This window comes from Grampus griseus (genome assembly GCF_964374135.1).
Source record: "Grampus griseus genome assembly, chromosome: 13".
In the NCBI taxonomy this organism is placed as follows: Eukaryota; Metazoa; Chordata; class Mammalia; order Artiodactyla; family Delphinidae; genus Grampus; species Grampus griseus.
Window position 1 is genome coordinate 15,064,663 of NC_139007.1, and position 17,272 is coordinate 15,081,934.

Here is a 17,272-nt window from a genome sequence, read left to right on the forward strand (position 1 = left end):
AGACTGGGAGCCTTCTACCTGCCCCTCCCCCCGCAACTCCAACCAAGTCCAAGGCCGTTTCTACCAGTTGCACTGCCTCAGAACGCCCTGAATGTGAGCCCTGCCGCATCAGTTAGGGTTCTTTGCAGTAAGCAAAGGAAAATGACTGACTAAGTCAAACAAGGGAGAAGACATATCCTGGAGATATAATGGATTGCTTAGAGAATTAAACCAAGATTTGGAAAATCAGGCCTTAGGACAGACAAAACTTGAGAAGCTACGGGGACTTCACCTCAGAAATCTGAGGCCCAAACCTCTGGGTGCTGCTTTTGGACCCTGTGGGTGCCCTCTTGAGAGTGGAAATGTCCGGAGAGCATCTGATTAGCTGATCTGAGCTCCTGTACCCACCTCTACATGTGTGTTTGTATCTGAGAGAAAGAGAATTTGTATTTTTATGTTGTGAGGGCGAGGAGGGTGCCTTACTGTGGTTGACAACCCCAGCAGAACCATATATACAATGGAATATTAGCCATAAAAAGGAATGAAATGGGGTCCTTTGTAGAGATGTGGATGGACCTAGAGACTGTCATACAGAGTGAAGTAAGTCAGAAAGAGAAAAATGAATATCGTATATTAATACATATATGTGGAATCTAGAAAAATGGTACAGATGAACCAGTTTGCAAGGCAGAAATAGAGACACAGATGTAGAGAACAAATGTATGGACACCAAGGGGGGAAAGCGGTGGGGGGTTGGTGGTGGGATGAACTGGGAGATTGAGATTGACAGATATACACTAATACGTATAGAATAGGTAACTAGTAAGAACATGCTGTATAGAAAAATAAAATAAAATTCAAAAAAAATAGTATATTCAGTAACCCTAAGGTAATGTTTTAATGCTTAATTCTTTGTCTTAGTAAGATTTAGAAAATCTAATAATAAAATTCTTTAAACAAATTTTTTTGGGAATTTCCGCCGCGTTTATGGTTGTATGGTACGTGGGTGTTGCTGTTCATGGACTGGAATGTAACAGGCACCAGAGAATTCCTGCTCTGTCCCCTGGTCCTGGAACTTGCGACCAAGGTAGCATGTCCCCATATCCTTGTTTAATGGAGAGATCTCAACCAAGCTTCGTTGCTGCTAGCCCCAAAAGCATTTGATTTGTCTGTGAGAAGCTGAAAATCATCTTTTAGAAAGTTGCGCTTCGATTCTCTACCCCCTACCCGCAAATCCCTTAATTATGCTGTAGAAGTTGGGGCTTTTTGAACATCTCTCTCACAATCTGGTGCTGACTTAACTGCATAATGACATTCTATTTCACTGGTATTCGAAGCTTTCCTAAACTTTGGAAGAGCAACCCATACCTTGGGCTAGGCCCAGGTCACTCTTCTTTCTCTCTTGTCTTTCTCAAAGACTGTTATGGCCTCAGGAACTGAGAGAAGTGGTTTTCTCTTAAAACAGTGTCTCCACAAAATACTAAAGCAATGAATCTGCTGATAGCCAAAGCCAGATATGTCAGGAAAAAAGATGAGGGCAGTAATAAGCAAGTCTCTGCCTATTCTGCTCACATGTTTGCAGCTGGAGCGTTTAAGAAGCGTTAACAGATGAATCCTCTGAGTAAAGAGCACGTCTTGCCACCTGTGAAGAACATTATTCAAGTCCCGACAAAACCTTTGAATTCAGAAGAGTGGGATACACTTAAGGAAGAATTCAAAGAAAAGGCTAACTTTGAAAATTGGATCATTTCACAGATGGTTAAATGCCATATTTCTGTAGTTGTGGCCAAATCTGTGCTGGCATAGGTAGCTGCAAAAAACAGTGGTATTGTAGGCTATGATTTGCTGGTCAAGTATTTGTATCTCTGTGTTTTTCATAAGCAGACATCGAAATTATTGATGTCTATGAAATCATGAAAGCCAGATACAAGCGTTTAGAAGCTGGAGGGTACGCTCTTCTCATCCAGGGATTAATCCATACAGACAGATGGAGAGAGGCCTTGCTGCTGTTAGAGGACATCAAACAAGTCATGATTCCTTAAAAAAAGAACTATAGTGACTGTATCCAGGGAGCCCTCTTTCATCAAGATGTAAGTGTAGTTTGGAATTTGTATCAAGAGTTGTTAGGTCATGATATTTTTCCTATGTTGGAAACATTAAAAGCCTTCTTTGATTTTGGAAAAGACATGAAAGATGATCGCATTCAAACAAACTACATGACATTCTATTGTATCTAAGAAATAGTCAGCTATATCCTGGGGAGTCATTTGCCCACAGTATAAAAGCATGGTTTGAAAGTGTTCCTGGAGAACAATGGAAAGGACAGTTCACCACAGTCCAGCAAAGTCGTCAGTGTTTGGACTGTGGAAAAACTGTAGAGTCTATTCACCTGAGTTCAGAAGAGTATGAATTTCTCAAGGGAAAAAATCATGAGGGATGCGATAGATGGAGGTGACCAATGCAAAAAGACAGCGCCTCAGGAACTTGAGATTTCAGAACTTTGTAAAGTACTGTCCTCCTTTTGATATTGTCATTGATGAGCTCAGTGTTGCCGAAATGTTTCCTAAGGCTCGTGACTCTCAAGTTCTCTTGGATGTGGTCTCTCAACTAGCCAAGCAGAATCTTCAAGTGCTGGTCCTGGGCCGGAAGCATATGTTAATGCAGAATTCCTGGTGGAGGAAGGATGATATGGAAAATGTGCAAAAGCAAGCCAGCCTTTTTTTTTTTTTTGCTGACAACATCTCAGAGGATGTCGTTCCTTCTGTATGCCACAATGCACTCAGGGAACCACTGCAAGTTTATCACAAAAGATCTGATGCGGGACCACAAGGCCTGTGTTCCTGATGCCAAGACCCAACACCTGTTATTTAAGTGGCAGCAAGGACATCAGCTAGCAATTGTTTGTAGGCATCCGGGATCAAAAATAACTTTTCAGCATATTCTCATCTTTGACACCCTGGTGCAAACAACTGGAGGCTCGTGGCACATACCTTACAATGACGACCTGGTGGAAAGATATTCCTACGAAGGGCCAACCAAATGGCTTTGCCTTCACCAGAAGACATAGACTCTTACCCCCATGCTAAACTTGTGTTTGGGTGTCCTCCCGGTTGGCATCAGAGCTCTTAAGTTGACGCTTGTTTAGAGTATTGCTTCTATCCTGTTTGTCCTGTTTGGTCCAGTTGGTTTGCATATCAGTAAATTGATTTTTAATAAAAAAAAATTTTGTGGGGAGGACTTCCCTGGTGGCACAGTGGCTAAGAATCTGCCTGCCAATGCAGGGGACACAGATTCAAGCCCTGGTCTGGGAAGATCCTACATGCCACGGAGCGACTAAGCCCATGCACCACAACTACTGAGCCTGCGCTCTAGAGCCTGCGAGCCACAACTGCTGAGCCTGTGTGCCACAGCTACTGAAGCCCACATGCCTAGAGCCCGTGCTCCACAACAAGAGAAGCCACTGCAACGAGAAGCCCGCGCACCGAAATGAAGAGTAGCCTCCGCTGGCTGCAACTAGAGAAAGCCCGTGCACAGCAACGAAGACACAACGCAGCCAAAAATAAATAAATAAATATATATATAAAAAAATTTTTTTTGAAGACAATTTAAAATTTAAAGGAAACAAAGTGCCTGTCTAAAGAAGAATTGGAGTGGGCTGCTTAGAAAATCCTCAGCTATTCTGAATTGCTCTCCTTTAAAGTATATCCCATAGAAGAGATAATACTGACCAACTCTATTAGACCTATCTGAAAATAGGCCATAATTTTTACCTTTTTTTCCTCTGTTTCTAAGACTATATGGAATATTTGAGGAGAAGATTGCCCTCTTCCAAGAGGAATATGAATGGCATGGTAGAGTATTATGTAGGTAACACATTCTATATTAAAGTCTTATATCCCCTTAAATATTTTATAAGTTTCAGTAAAGTGTATTCTTTTGGGAACTGAAACATTATGAAGTACCCAGAAACAATCCTGCTTGTCAGATCAGAGAGTTGAACATTAACTTTTTGAATGCATTTAATTATCTGTGGAAGCATTTAAACACAGTGGACTTAGAAAATGATAACATGGAAACAAAATGTACGTATTTTGATTTCTTCATTTTTTTATTGAGATAAAATTCACATAACATAAAATTCATCATTTTAACCATTTTAAAGTACACACTCCTGTGGTTTTTAATATATTCACACTATTGTGCAACTATTGCCACTAATTCTCAAACACTTCTATCACCCCCCAAAATAAGCTCTATTCCCAGTGCTTCCCACCCCCATCCCCTGGCAACCACAAATTTACTTTCTGTCTCTACGGATTTGCCTAATCTGGACATTTCATATCAACTGAATCATACAAAATGTACCCTTTCGTGTCTGGCGTCTTTAACTTAATATAATATTTTCAAGATTTATCCAAGTTGTAGCATGTATCACTACTTCATTACTTTTAATGACTGAACAATATTCTGTTGTATGTACATTTCATTTATTCATTCATCAATTGACGAACATTTGAGTTGTTTCCACTTTTTGCTGTTATGGTTAATATTGCTGTGAACATTCATGTACAAGTTTTTGTGTGAACATATGTTTTCAGTTCTCTTGGGTATATACCTAGGAGTAGAATTGCTGGGTCATATGGTAACTCTATCTTTAACTTTTGGAGGAAACATCAAATTCCATAGTGGCCAAACCATTTTACACCCTCACTAGCAATGTATGAGGATGAGGTTCCAATTTCTCCATAATCTCCCCAACATTTATTTCTGTTTTATTTTATTTTAGTTAAATTATAGCCATCCTGGAGAATATCTCATTGTAGTTTCGATTTGTACTTCCCTAATAACTAACTAATGTTGTTGAGTATATATTAATTTTTCATCTACACCTTTATGCAAATGAAGCAACAAATGTAATTGAACAGAAAACTCAAGCAGTGTATGTAAATTAACATTATGATGCAAACATCATGTCAACATGCTGCAATTTCTAGTCTGTAACATTTACGTGTGTATCTCCTGTAGACCTCCAATTACATATATGAAGATAGTCTCATTAAAGCGGGTCTTAGTGTCTGGGATTTTCAGCTGACTGTGACACAGACCTGAGTGACTTTCTGAAAAGAGACGGATCTTTCAGGAATTGTTAGAAGCCATTTCAATACTGAACACAGGAAATGTCCCAGACATAAAAAGTGGACTGGATGACTGCATTCAATAACTCTTGATGCTCTCTTTATAGTTTTTCCCCTTCTTCTCTTCCTGACTGGGTGTCGACTGTCACCTGACTTTTCTTTCTGTTCTGAGTGTAGCTGTCCACTTTCAAATATGGGCCCTGAAGCTCTATTCTAACAATCTGTTGAAAAGTTGTTTAAAATAATAGCAAATAGAGGCCGAGTGGTTTCCTTGATAAGATTACATTAGGGCTTTAGAAGATGGATTATGCAATGACTGTTTTGACTGTTTAGTTATTTCTCCCTTTCTGTTACTAGTTTATTTTTGGAGACCTGACACCGGGTATTTCATTGCAAATATTCCAGTGAACTTAGTGTTTAAAAACACCTACTAGTGTGGACTTTTGACACCTCCCGCTTTTATGAAGCAGGCTTTTTAGACTATAAACCAGGAGTATTTAACTAGGGAAATTTTCAGACAAGGCTAAGATGGTCTGATGTCCCAGCAAACATTTACTGTGGTGCTACCTAGAGGATCTGATGTCTGTCTTGAGTTCCATGAGCCTTATGGTGTTAATTACCACTTTTAGCAGATGTTTGTTGACAGTTAATATACTCAGTCGTTACTTGTTCTTTTCAGAAGTAATTATAGATCCTGGTTGCACTCTTAAATTAACAGCACATACAAGAGCTGTTCTCACCTTTTAACCACCTGCACCCCCCAGGCCCCCCTAAGATGGATCTGAGTTGTGATAAATGTTACTTTGGGGTTTAGGGTGATACATTTTCCTATCCATGCATACTTGTAACTACTACCTTAAAATAGGATACAAACACTTTTATTTTTCCTTACTCAGGTGTAAACAAGTCACTTATGTAAGTACTGCTGTTTATCTTGGTGGTTTTGTTCTACTGCCTCTTTGCTATGGATAGTCTGTGATGTCTATATAGTCAGTTTTGGGAAGGTTCATTTTCTTCTCTGAAGAAAAATGGTGCTCATGAATGATTTAAGAAAACTGTATTTAAGTAACATTATTTATAGTAAAGCTACGTTGTTTTATCCTACACCATGGTCAGGCTAATACTACCTGATATTTTGTTCCTACACTCCACCCCTTATCCAGAAAACTACCAGCTCTTATTGTGATGATGGTGGAAAGAAATGATAATGATGCTTTGACTCATTAGTTCTTCATTTAATGAAGTCAGATGAAAATGGTAAGTAGCGTAAATCATGTCTAAACAATTTAGAAAGTGTTATCTCCAAGGGAAATAAAGTCCTTTGGCAATAATTTACAAGTTGTGTGGAGAAGATGCTATGAATAACAGATTGGCACATGAAAATTTTATTTTCCGAAGGGTTACACCTCCTCTCAGATTTCTACACATCTGTTTCTTTCTAAAGTTCACCTGATCACATGCACAGGTTTCAAAGTATGTATGATTACTAATCTCGTTTGATGTAGAGATTGCCAAACACAAGGATTGACGGACATCTCAAAAACCGAAGGTCTGAACAAGGAGTGAGTATGACTTGGAAGAGACTTAGGAAGTTATAAAGTCATGCAAAAATAGTGAACTTGAGCAATGGGTAAGAGGGAAAGCCATCGGATTGAAGAAATATTGTTACCATGCACAGAGAGAAAGAGAGAGAGAATTGCAAGAAGGGTGAGATGCAAAAGCATTATTGTGTGTGAGTAGACGTAGGTGAAAGATAAGGAGAGAAAACAAGTTTCTCTTACCTGAGTTGTCCGTCATTGGCCTAAAGTGGTTCTTGGTGTTATTAATAGTGAAGGCTGACTTCTTAAGGAATTTTTCCCCCCTGATATTTAGACCGAAGTTTTTTGGGTTTTTTTTTGATTTATCTTCCATTTGCATGGAAAATTCATATCATCTAGTTATGTTTTATTTATAAAAGCTTGAAATCTTTGGGAACAGCATTTCCTTTAAAGAGTTTAGTTATTAATAAAAAGTAAATAATGAAACAAATTGTTACTGTTTCTTAGACAGTTCGATAACTTTTTCCAAGTTAAAAATGTGATCTAATATTGTAAAGCCAGTGTAAATACATGTACCAGACATCAGCAGGATCTTTGCTTTTACTGAAATGATATTGTGTGTAACATTGTTCTCTAAATCTACACCACTGATTGTAACTGCTAGAGCTAAGGGTATCTATTAAGGATTCATCAGAGTTTTAGGAAGGCAGTATATTACACTGGTAAAAGTGTATACTTTGGCATCAGACAGCCTTCAGTTCAAATTCTGATTCAGTCACTCTCTATCTGTAACTTTGGGCACATTACTTTGTTTCCTTAAACCTTCATTGCCTACTTTGTAAAAAATATATATATATATATATATATAAAAGTATATATATAAATAAATATATATAAATATATATATAAAAGTATATATATAAATAAATATATATAAATATATATATATATATGATGCTTGTAAAGCATACAGAGTTCCCTCTGTATGGTGACTGTTCATAAGTGTTTGTATTATGATGACTATTATCATCCTTTGTCTTTCCTCTTCTGTTACTTAAAAATAATTAGTAATTCTCATCTTTCACTTTTCTCATCTGCTTCTCTTGACACCTCTTTCTTCTCATTCATATATCATTATTTTTTAAACACTTTTATTGGAGTTATAAAACATTTTTATTGGAATTATAAAACATTTTTATAATTGCTTTACAATGGTGTGTTAGTTTCTGCTTTATAACAAAGTGAATCAGTTATACATATACATATATCCCCGTATCTCTTCCCTCTTGCGTCTCCCTCCCTCCCACCTTCCCTATCCCACCCCTCTAGGTGGTCACAAAGCACCGAGCTGATCTCCCTGTGCTATGCGGCTGCTTCCCACTAGCTATCTATTTTACATTTGGTAGTGTATATATGTCCATGCCACTCTCTCCCTTTGTCCCAGCTTACCCTTCCCCCTCCCCGTGTCCTCAAGTCCATTCTCTAATAGGTCTGCATCTTTATTCCCGTATATCATTTAGCAGGACTTTGAATGAAATAGATTTATCAATTTTAGAACCACAGGACTTTACTCTAGATGTCTGGCAAAGAAAGGGGAGCTGTTTCTATGGAAAATATCACCAAATTTCAGTCTCAGCTATTGTTTCACTCACAGTGGCTGATATAAAATCAAAACTGAGACATGAAAATAAGTAGAAAAATATGATTCATAATAAAAATAAAAAATATGAGCACACTCACAAAGATGTTGGAATTAGTAGTTTTTATACTGCACATATATTATGAATTAAGAATTTGCTAATTAAAGTGGACCTTTTAAAAATAATTAACCATATAAATATTATTTGGAAGCTGTTTGCCTAAAAATTACATAAACAAAGTATCTAAATGACAGGTCTAACTTTTAATAATAATATTGATAGTAATCATAATAATACTCAAAGACTAAGAAACAATAGTCTTTTTAGGAATAGCACTAGTTGTAATATAGTTAATAATACAGTGATATATAAGCACAAGAAAATTGTATAGAATCTTGTAGGTATTTGTTGTACCCAAAACATTAATTTAATATTTCATGATAGTTTGTATATGAACATATATACATGAGTATTTTCTTCAGTATTTAAAGGAAAAGATTGCTTCCCACAGACCTGTATGAATCTGTGTATGCTTCATGTTCTGTTAAAAGCAAACACAACCATGAAGAAAATTGCACTGTTTAAATCTCAAGACTGCTTGCTTGTTTGGTTGTTAAATTCCTTGCTATAATATAGACCAATTTAGTGTTTGCAACGTTCCAGGATAGTTTTCTGCAATGACTAGGATTTCTTAATAAATAGTAACCTGGAAAAAAATGTAGGAAATGTTATGGGAAGATGATAAGTGATAGTTTGATAAAGGCATTACAGGAAATGCTCCTGATTCCAGGAGGCAAGAGAGAATGACAGGGCCAGCTTGGGGTGTGGTAAAGTAGCATCAGAAGTTCTGCCACTTTCTCTATGTATGATCTTGGGAAGGTCCAGCTACCCTGGAGCCTCAATTTCCTTATGTGTAAAATGGGGATAATAATACCTGACCCCCCAAACTGTTATGATGATGGCATCAGATTGCGTTTGTAAGTAATTTAATAACAGGGACAGGTACACACACTAGATTCAACCAATAAAGTGAAAATTAACCTTTCCACTGAAATGGGGTTATAAGAAATTCTATTGTTTCCATCCTGATTTACTTAATCTCTCTATACAGATGAGCAGTCCTAAATCAGCAGTTTACTTGAGGAAAACTTCCATGGAAAAGTCATTTCTCTGTAACGTCATCCATTAACATGAGGTTGCAGCTCTGGCTTTTCAATGAGGCTTTGCTATTGGTTTTATTGATTATTAGTACACGCTTTTTTCATATTAAAACCTATTTATTATTTTCCCAACATGTAATCTGTTTTGATAACTGAGGTGAATCACAAAATTTTTGCATAAGAAATGAGCTTCTACATTCAATTTCTTAAACAAGCCAGGCATTCAGCACACAACTTTAATGAAGTTATTTGCCTAGAGGCAAATCAATAATTAATTTCCCCACTCAAAAGATATGACTTGGGTGTTTCCCTTAAAGCATGCCAATTACAAATAGAAAAGTCAGACTATAAAAAGTATATATTTATTGACAAGTTGGAAGATGTTGCCAGGCTCTTTTATAAGCTCTCTGAAGATTATTGCTTTGTTTGAAAAGAACTTTTAATGACCCTTGATCAGGATGCTGAAGTCTTAGCATTCTATTCCTACTTTGTAATACGCACCCAGCTCGCACTGATAATTCCCCCGTAGTTGTGGTGATTAGGGAGAATCACAACAGACGATTGATAAACTTGCTATGAGATGACTATGGTGGAAAGAACGGCTCTGAATTATTCTAGTTAATTTAACCCCTATACTTGAGAGAACCAGTGGCACTGGTGGCTATGAAGTATTTGCTAATATAAAGTGATAAGTTTTAGCACATGTTCTTAACAAACCTGAAACTGAGTTGGGAGAGTGAGGAAAATTCAACTTGTATTCAATTTAATTTCCAAAACTATGAGTTTATCTGAAGTATCATGCTAACAATTATTTTCCATCTGCTCACTCTGTGCTGGCACCACTGGCCTCCTCTCTGTTCTTAGATAAGCCTCGGAGCCTTTGCACTTGTTATGGCCTCTGCCTGGCCTGCTCTCCTCCCGTATATTTGCATTGGCCCATTTCTTTACATCCTTCAAGACTTTGTTCAAGGTCATTTTCTCAGAGTTGCCTCCTCTGATCCCTATACTTAAAATTATACACCCCAGTACTCCCAATCTCCCTTAGTCTGCTCTGTTTCTTTCCAGAGCACCAATCTAATTATCTTCCGAAGCACTATGTATTTAGAAATACTTATTTGTTTATTGTTTTCTCCTCTCTCCCATCAAATGTAGACTCTAGGAAGCCAGGGAATTTTATTTGTTCTATCCAATGCTGTCTTTCCAGCACATGGAATATTGTCAGATACCTAATGAAAACTGAATAAACATTTGTTGAATAAATGCTTTAATAAATAAAGAGATTAAATGTACTAGCTTGAGCACCTGGAAATGGCTCTAATTGATTATTTGGCTGCTTGCCTCAAACCTGGACTCATCAATGGAAGGTGTCTGATGAAGTTAAAATACCAGAAATTAATTGGTACCCTTTTTTTTTCAGCCTTGTGGTGTGGATTGTGGGAGTTCCCTGGCCAGGGATTGAACCCGGGCCACGGCAGTGAAAGCACCAAGTCCTAACCACTGGACCACCAGGGAACTCCCAATAAATTGGTACCTTGTAGAAAGATAAATCCAAAGAATTTAGGGAGATTTGATATTTCGCAACTTTGTTCCTTAAGGGGATAATAGAAAACACTTCTAGACATTAAGAAATTCATTGGTGAGGGGAGTGCAGCATTCGTGAAAAAGACTGCAGTGGTTAGCATCTCTAGGAGGGGATGATACCACCATGTACATTGGTAACCTTGGTCGACTGAGGGCAAATTAGCAGCACTTAATAAGCCAAGGAAGGTGGTGTGGTTCTGTAATAATCACCAGGGTGAGATTGTTAATAATAAAGTTTGACACACAGAAGACTTTGGAAGTGGCTAACTGATCATGCGGGATTCTAGGACTGAAATTGATGATATCCTACTAAGGTCCTACTTAAAAAAATCTCTAGGTTTGGCAGTGTCCTGAGTGACTCACTACAATGGAAATTCACAGTCCCTCCCACACTTGCCTGACCTGAATCAGATCATAGACTCAGAGCTCCTTAAATGAAGGGAAAGATCTGTCTCATTGAGGAAGAACCCTGCAGCAGTCTCAAGTATATCTTCCTTCTAGTTGTTTTCTAGCATTTTATAAAGTGTGTATTACTGGTGATTAACTTTCTTATTTGATCCATAGGTAGCAGATCAAAGTTGTGACTGACTTGATAGAGAAGGACTGACTATCTCTCAGAGATAGCGATGGTGGCTGAATGATTGTGGGTATTCACTTTTGGGGAGAAGACGCACATGCTTTAATTTGGAATATAGATATTTTCTTTATGTCAGATATGGACATGCTATTGTTGCTATTGCTATTGTTGGAATTATATGTATAGGAAGAAGGTTGTGTTTGGGTGGAAAAGTCCAAGGATTGGGTTATTGATGGTAGTTACTTACTACTGATGCTCTGTCAGCAACCACTCCTATCACGCTCCAGCCTGTGTTCTATATCAATCATCTTTGAGTCTCACTGCAACTCCTGTCTCTTGTTTATGAAATTTTTCCACTCTCTGAAGTCTGCAACATATAGTCAATACTACACAATTTAGTCCTTAATTATATACTGACTTTTTTTTTTAACATCTTTATTGGAGTATAATTGCTTTACAATGGTATGTTAGTTTCTGCTTTACAACAAAATGAATCAGTTATATATATATACATATGTTCCCATATCTCTTCCCTCTTGCGTCTCCCTCCCTCCCACCCTCCCTGTCCCACCCCTCCAGGCTATCACAAAGCACGGAGCTGATCTCCCTGTGCTCTGCGGCTGCTTCCCACTAGCTATCTACCTTACGTTTGGTAGTGTATATATGTCCATGCCACTGTCTCACTTTCTCCCAGCTTACCCTTCTCCCTCCCGATATCCTCAAGTCCATTCTCTAGTAGGTTTGTGTCTTTATTCCCGTCTTACCCCTAGGTTCTTCATGACATTTTTTTTCTTAAATTCCATATATATGTGTTAGCATACGGTATTTGTCTTTCTCTTTCTGACTTACTTCACTCTGTATGACGGACTCTAGGTCTATCCACCTCACTACAAATAGCTCAAGTTCATTACTTTTAATGGCTGAGTAATATTCCATTGTATGTATGTGCCACATCTTCTTTATCCATTCATCCGATGATGGACATTTAGGTTGTTTCCATCTCCGGGCTACTGTAAATAGAGCTACAATGAACATTTTGGTACATGACTCTTTTTGAATTATGGTTTTCTCAGGGTATATGCCCAGTAGTGGGATTGCTGGGTCATATGGTAGTTGTATTTGTAGTTTTTTAAGGAACCTCCATACTGTTCTCCACAGTGGCTATATCAATTTACATTCCCACCAACAGTGCAAGAGGGTTCCCTTTTCTCCACACCCTCTCCAGCATTTATTGCTCCTAGAATTTTTGATGATGGCCATTCTGACTGGTGTGAGATGATATCTCATTGTAGTTTTGATTTGCATTTCTCTAATGATTAGTGATGTTGAGCATTCTTTCATGTGTTTGTTGGCAGTCTGTATATCTTTTTGGAGAAATGTCTATTTAGGTCTTCTACCCATTTTTGGATTGGGTTGTTTGTTTTTTTGTTATTAAGCTGCATGAGCTGCTGGTAAATTTTGGAGATTAATCCTTTGTCAGTTGCTTCATTTGCAAATATTCTCTACCATTCTGAGGGTTGTCTTTTGGTCTTGTTTATGGTTTCCTTTGCAGTGCAAAAGCTTTGAAGTTTCATTAGGTCTCATTTGTTTATTTTTGTTTTTATTTCCATTTCTCTAGGAGGTGGGTCAAAAAGGATCTTGCTGTGATTTATGTCATAGAGTGTCCTGCCTATGTTTTACTCTAAGGGTTTGATAGTTTCTGGCCTTACAATTAGGTCTTTAATCCATTTTGAGCTTATTTTTGTGTATGGTGTTAGGAAGTGATCTAATCTCTTACTTTTACATGTACCTGTCCAGTTTTCCCAGCACCACTTATTGAAGAGGCTGTCCTTTCTCCAGTGTACATTCCTGCCTCCTTTATGAAAGATAAGCTGACCATATATGCGTGGGTTTATCTCTGGGCTTTCTATCCTGTTCCATTGATCTATCTTTCTGTTTTTGTGCCAGTACCATACTGTCTTGATTACTGTAGCTTTGTAGTATAGTCTGAAGTCAGGGAGTCTGATTCCTCCAGCTCCATTTTTCGTTCTCAAGATTGCTTTGGCTATTCAGGGTCTTTTGTGTTTCCATATAAATTGTGAAATTTTTTTGTTCTAGTTCTGTGAAAAATACCAGTGGTAGTTTGATAGGAATTGCGTTGAATCTGTAGATTGCTTTGGGTAGTAGAGTCATTTTCACAATGTTGATTCTTCCAATCCAAGAACATGGTATATCTCTCCATCTATTTGTATCATCTTTAGTTTCTTTCATCAGTGTCTCATAATTTTCTGCATACAGGTCTTTTGTCTCCTTAGGTAGGTTTATTCCTAGATATTTTATTCTTTGTGGTGCAGTGGTAAATGGGAGTGTTTTCTTGATTTCACTTTCAGATTTTTCATCATTAGTGTATAGGAATGCCAGAGATTTCTGTGCATTAATTTTGTATCCTGCTACTTTACCAAATTCATTAATTAGCTCTAGTAATTTTCTGGTAGCATCTTTAGGATTCACTATGTATAGTATCATGTCATCTGCAAACAGTGACAGCTTTACTTCTTCTATTCCAATTTGAATTCCTTTTATTTCCTTTTCTTCTCTGATTGCTGTGGCTAAAACTTCCAAAACTATGTTGAATAAGAGTGGTGAGAGTGGGCAACCTTGTCTTGTTCCTGATCTTAGTGGAAATGCTTTCAGTTTCTCACCATTGAGGACGATGTTGGCTGTGGGTTTGTCATATATGGCCTTTATTATGTTGAGGAAAGTTACCGCTATGCCTAATTTCTGCAGGGTTTTTATCATAATTGGGTGTTGAATTTTTTCGAAAGCTTTTTCTGCATCTATTGAGATGATCATATGGTTTTTCTCCTTCAATTTGTTAATATGGTGTATCACGTTGATTGATTTGTGTATATTGAAGAATCCTTGCATTACTGGGATAAACCCCACTTGTTCACGGTGTATGATCCGTTTAATGTGCTGTTGGATTCTGTTTGCTAGTATTTTGTTGAGGATTTTTGCATCTATGTTCATCAGTGATATTGGCCTGTAGTTTTCTTTCTTTGTGACATCCGTGTCTGGTTTTGGTATCAGGGTGATGGTGGCCTCGTAGAATGAGTTTGGGAGTGTTCCTCCCTCTGCTATATTTTGGAAGAGTTTGAGAAGGATAGGTGTTAGCTCTTCTCTAAATGTTTCATAGAATTCGCCTGTGAAGCCATCTGGTCCTGGGCTTTTGTTTGTTGGAAGATTTTTAATCACAGTTTCAATTTCAGTGCTTGTGATTGGTCTGTTCATATTTTCTATTTCTTCCTGATTCAGTCTTGGCTGGTTGTGCATTTCTAAGAATTTGTCCATTTCTTCCAGGTTGTCCATTTTATTGGCATAGAGTTGCTTGTAGTAATCTCTCATGAACTTTTGTATTTCTGCAGTGTCAGTTGTTACTTCTCCTTTTTCATTTCTAATTCTATTGACTTAAGTCTTCTCCCTTTTCTTCTTGATGAGTCTGGCTAATGGTTTATCAAGTTATCTTCTCAAAGAACCAGCTTTTAGTTTTATTGATCTTTGCTATCATTTCCTTCATTTCTTTTTCATTTATTTCTGATCTGATTTTTATGATTTCTTTCCTTCTGCTAACTTTGGGGTTTTTTTGTTTTTCTTTCTCTAATTGCTTTAGGTGGAAGTTTAGGTTGTTTATTCGAGATGTTTCCTGTTTCTTAACGCAGGATTGTATTGCTATAAACTTCCCTCTTAGAAGTGCTTTAGCTGTATCCCATAGATTTTGGGTCGTCGTTTCTCCATTCTCATTTGTTTCTAGGTATATTTTGATTTCCTCTTTGATCTCTTCAGTGATCACTTCGTTATTAAGTAGTGTATTGTTTAGCCTCCATGTGTTTGTATTTTTTACAGATCTTTTCCTGTAATTGATATGTAGTTTTATAGCGTTGTGGTTCGAAAGGATACTTGATACAATTTCAGTTTTCTTAAATTTACCAAGGCTTGATATGTGACCCAAGATATGATCTATCCTGGAGAATGTTCCATGAGCACTAGAGAAAAATGTGTATTCTGTTGTTTTTGGATGGAATGTCCTATAAATATCAATTAAGTCCATCTTGTTTAATGTATCATTTAAAGCTTGTGTTTCCTTATTTATTTTCATTTTGGATCATCTGTCCATTGCAGAAAGTGGGGTGTTAAAGTCCCCTACTATGAATGTGTTACTGTTGATTTCCCCTTTTATGGTTGTTAGTATTTGCCTTATGTATTGAGGTGCTCCTATGTTGGGTGCATAAATATTTACAATTGTTATGTCTTCTTGGATCGATCCCTTGATCATTATGTAGTGTCCTTCTTTGTCTCTTCTAATAGTCTTTATTTTAAAGTCTATTTTGTCTGATATGAGAATTGCTACTCCAGCTTTCTTTTGGTTTCCATTTGCATGAATTATCTTTTTCCATCCCCTCACTTTCAGTCTGTATGTGTCTCTAGGTCTGAAGTGGGTCTCTTGTAGACAGCAAATATATGGGTCTTGTTTTTGTATCCATTCAGCCAATCTGTGTCTTTTGGTGGGAGCATTTAGTCCATTTACATTTGAGGTAATTATCGATATGTATGTTTCTATTCCCATTTTCTTAATTGTTTTGGGTTCGTTATTGTAGGTCTTTTCCTTCTCTTGTGTTTCTTGCCTAGAGAAGTTCCTTTAGCAGTTGTTGTAGAGCTGGTTTGGTGGTGCTGAACTCTCTCAGCTTTTGCTTGTCTGTAAAGTTTTTAATTTCTCCATCAAATCTGAATGAGATCCTTGCTGGGTAGAGTAATCTTGGTTGTAGGTCTTTCTCCTTCATCACTTTAAATATGTCCTGCCAGTCCCTTCTGGCTTGCAGAGTTTCTGCTGAAAGATCAGCTGTTAACCTTATTGGGATTCCTTTGTGTGTTATTTGTTGTTTTTCCCTTGCTGCTTTTAATATGTTTTCTTTGTATTTAATTTTTGACAGTTTGATTAATATGTGTCTTGGCGTATTTCTCCTTGGATTTATCCTGTATGGGCTCTCTGTGCTTCCTGGACTTGATTAACTATTTCCTTTCCCATATTAGGGAAGTTTTCAACTATAATCTCTTCAAATATTTTCTCAGTCCCTTTCTTTTTCTTTTTCTTTTTCTTTTTCTCTTCTTCTGGAACCCCTATAATTCGAATGTTGGTATATTTAATGTTGTCCCAGAGGTCTCTGAGACTCTCCTCAGTTCTTTTCATTCTTTTTTCTTTATTCTGCTCTGCATTAGGTATTTCTACTATTTTATCTTCCAGGTCATTTATCTGTTCTTCTGCCTCAGTTATTCTGCTCTTGATCCCATCTAGAGTATTTTTAATTTCATTTATTGTGTTGTTCATCGTTGTTTGTTTTATCTTTAGTTCTTCTAGGTCCTTGTTAAATGTTTCTTGCATTTTGTCTATTCTGTTTCCAAAATTTTGGATCATCTTTACTATCATTATTCTGAATTCTTTTCAGGTAGACTGCCTATTTCCTCTTCATTTGTTAGGTCTGGTGGGTTTTTATCTTGCTCCTTCATCTGCTGTGTGTTTTTCTGTCTTCTAATTTTGCTTATCTTACTGTGTTTGGGGTCTCCTTTTTGCAGGCTGCAGGTTCGTAGTTCCCATTGTTTTTGATGTCTGTCCCCAGTGGCTAAGGTT

The 17,272-nt window shown here is 37.3% G+C and overlaps 1 pseudogene across 1 annotated transcript; it reads left to right on the forward strand.

Moving 5' to 3' along the window:
* The first annotated feature begins 1,287 nt into the window (after positions 1 to 1,287).
* Positions 1,288 to 3,046, forward strand: LOC309831605 (mitochondrial ribonuclease P catalytic subunit-like; annotated as a pseudogene). Its single transcript has one exon. The product of its transcript is annotated as a mitochondrial ribonuclease P catalytic subunit-like (transcript).
* The last annotated feature ends 14,226 nt before the right edge of the window (positions 3,047 to 17,272 follow it).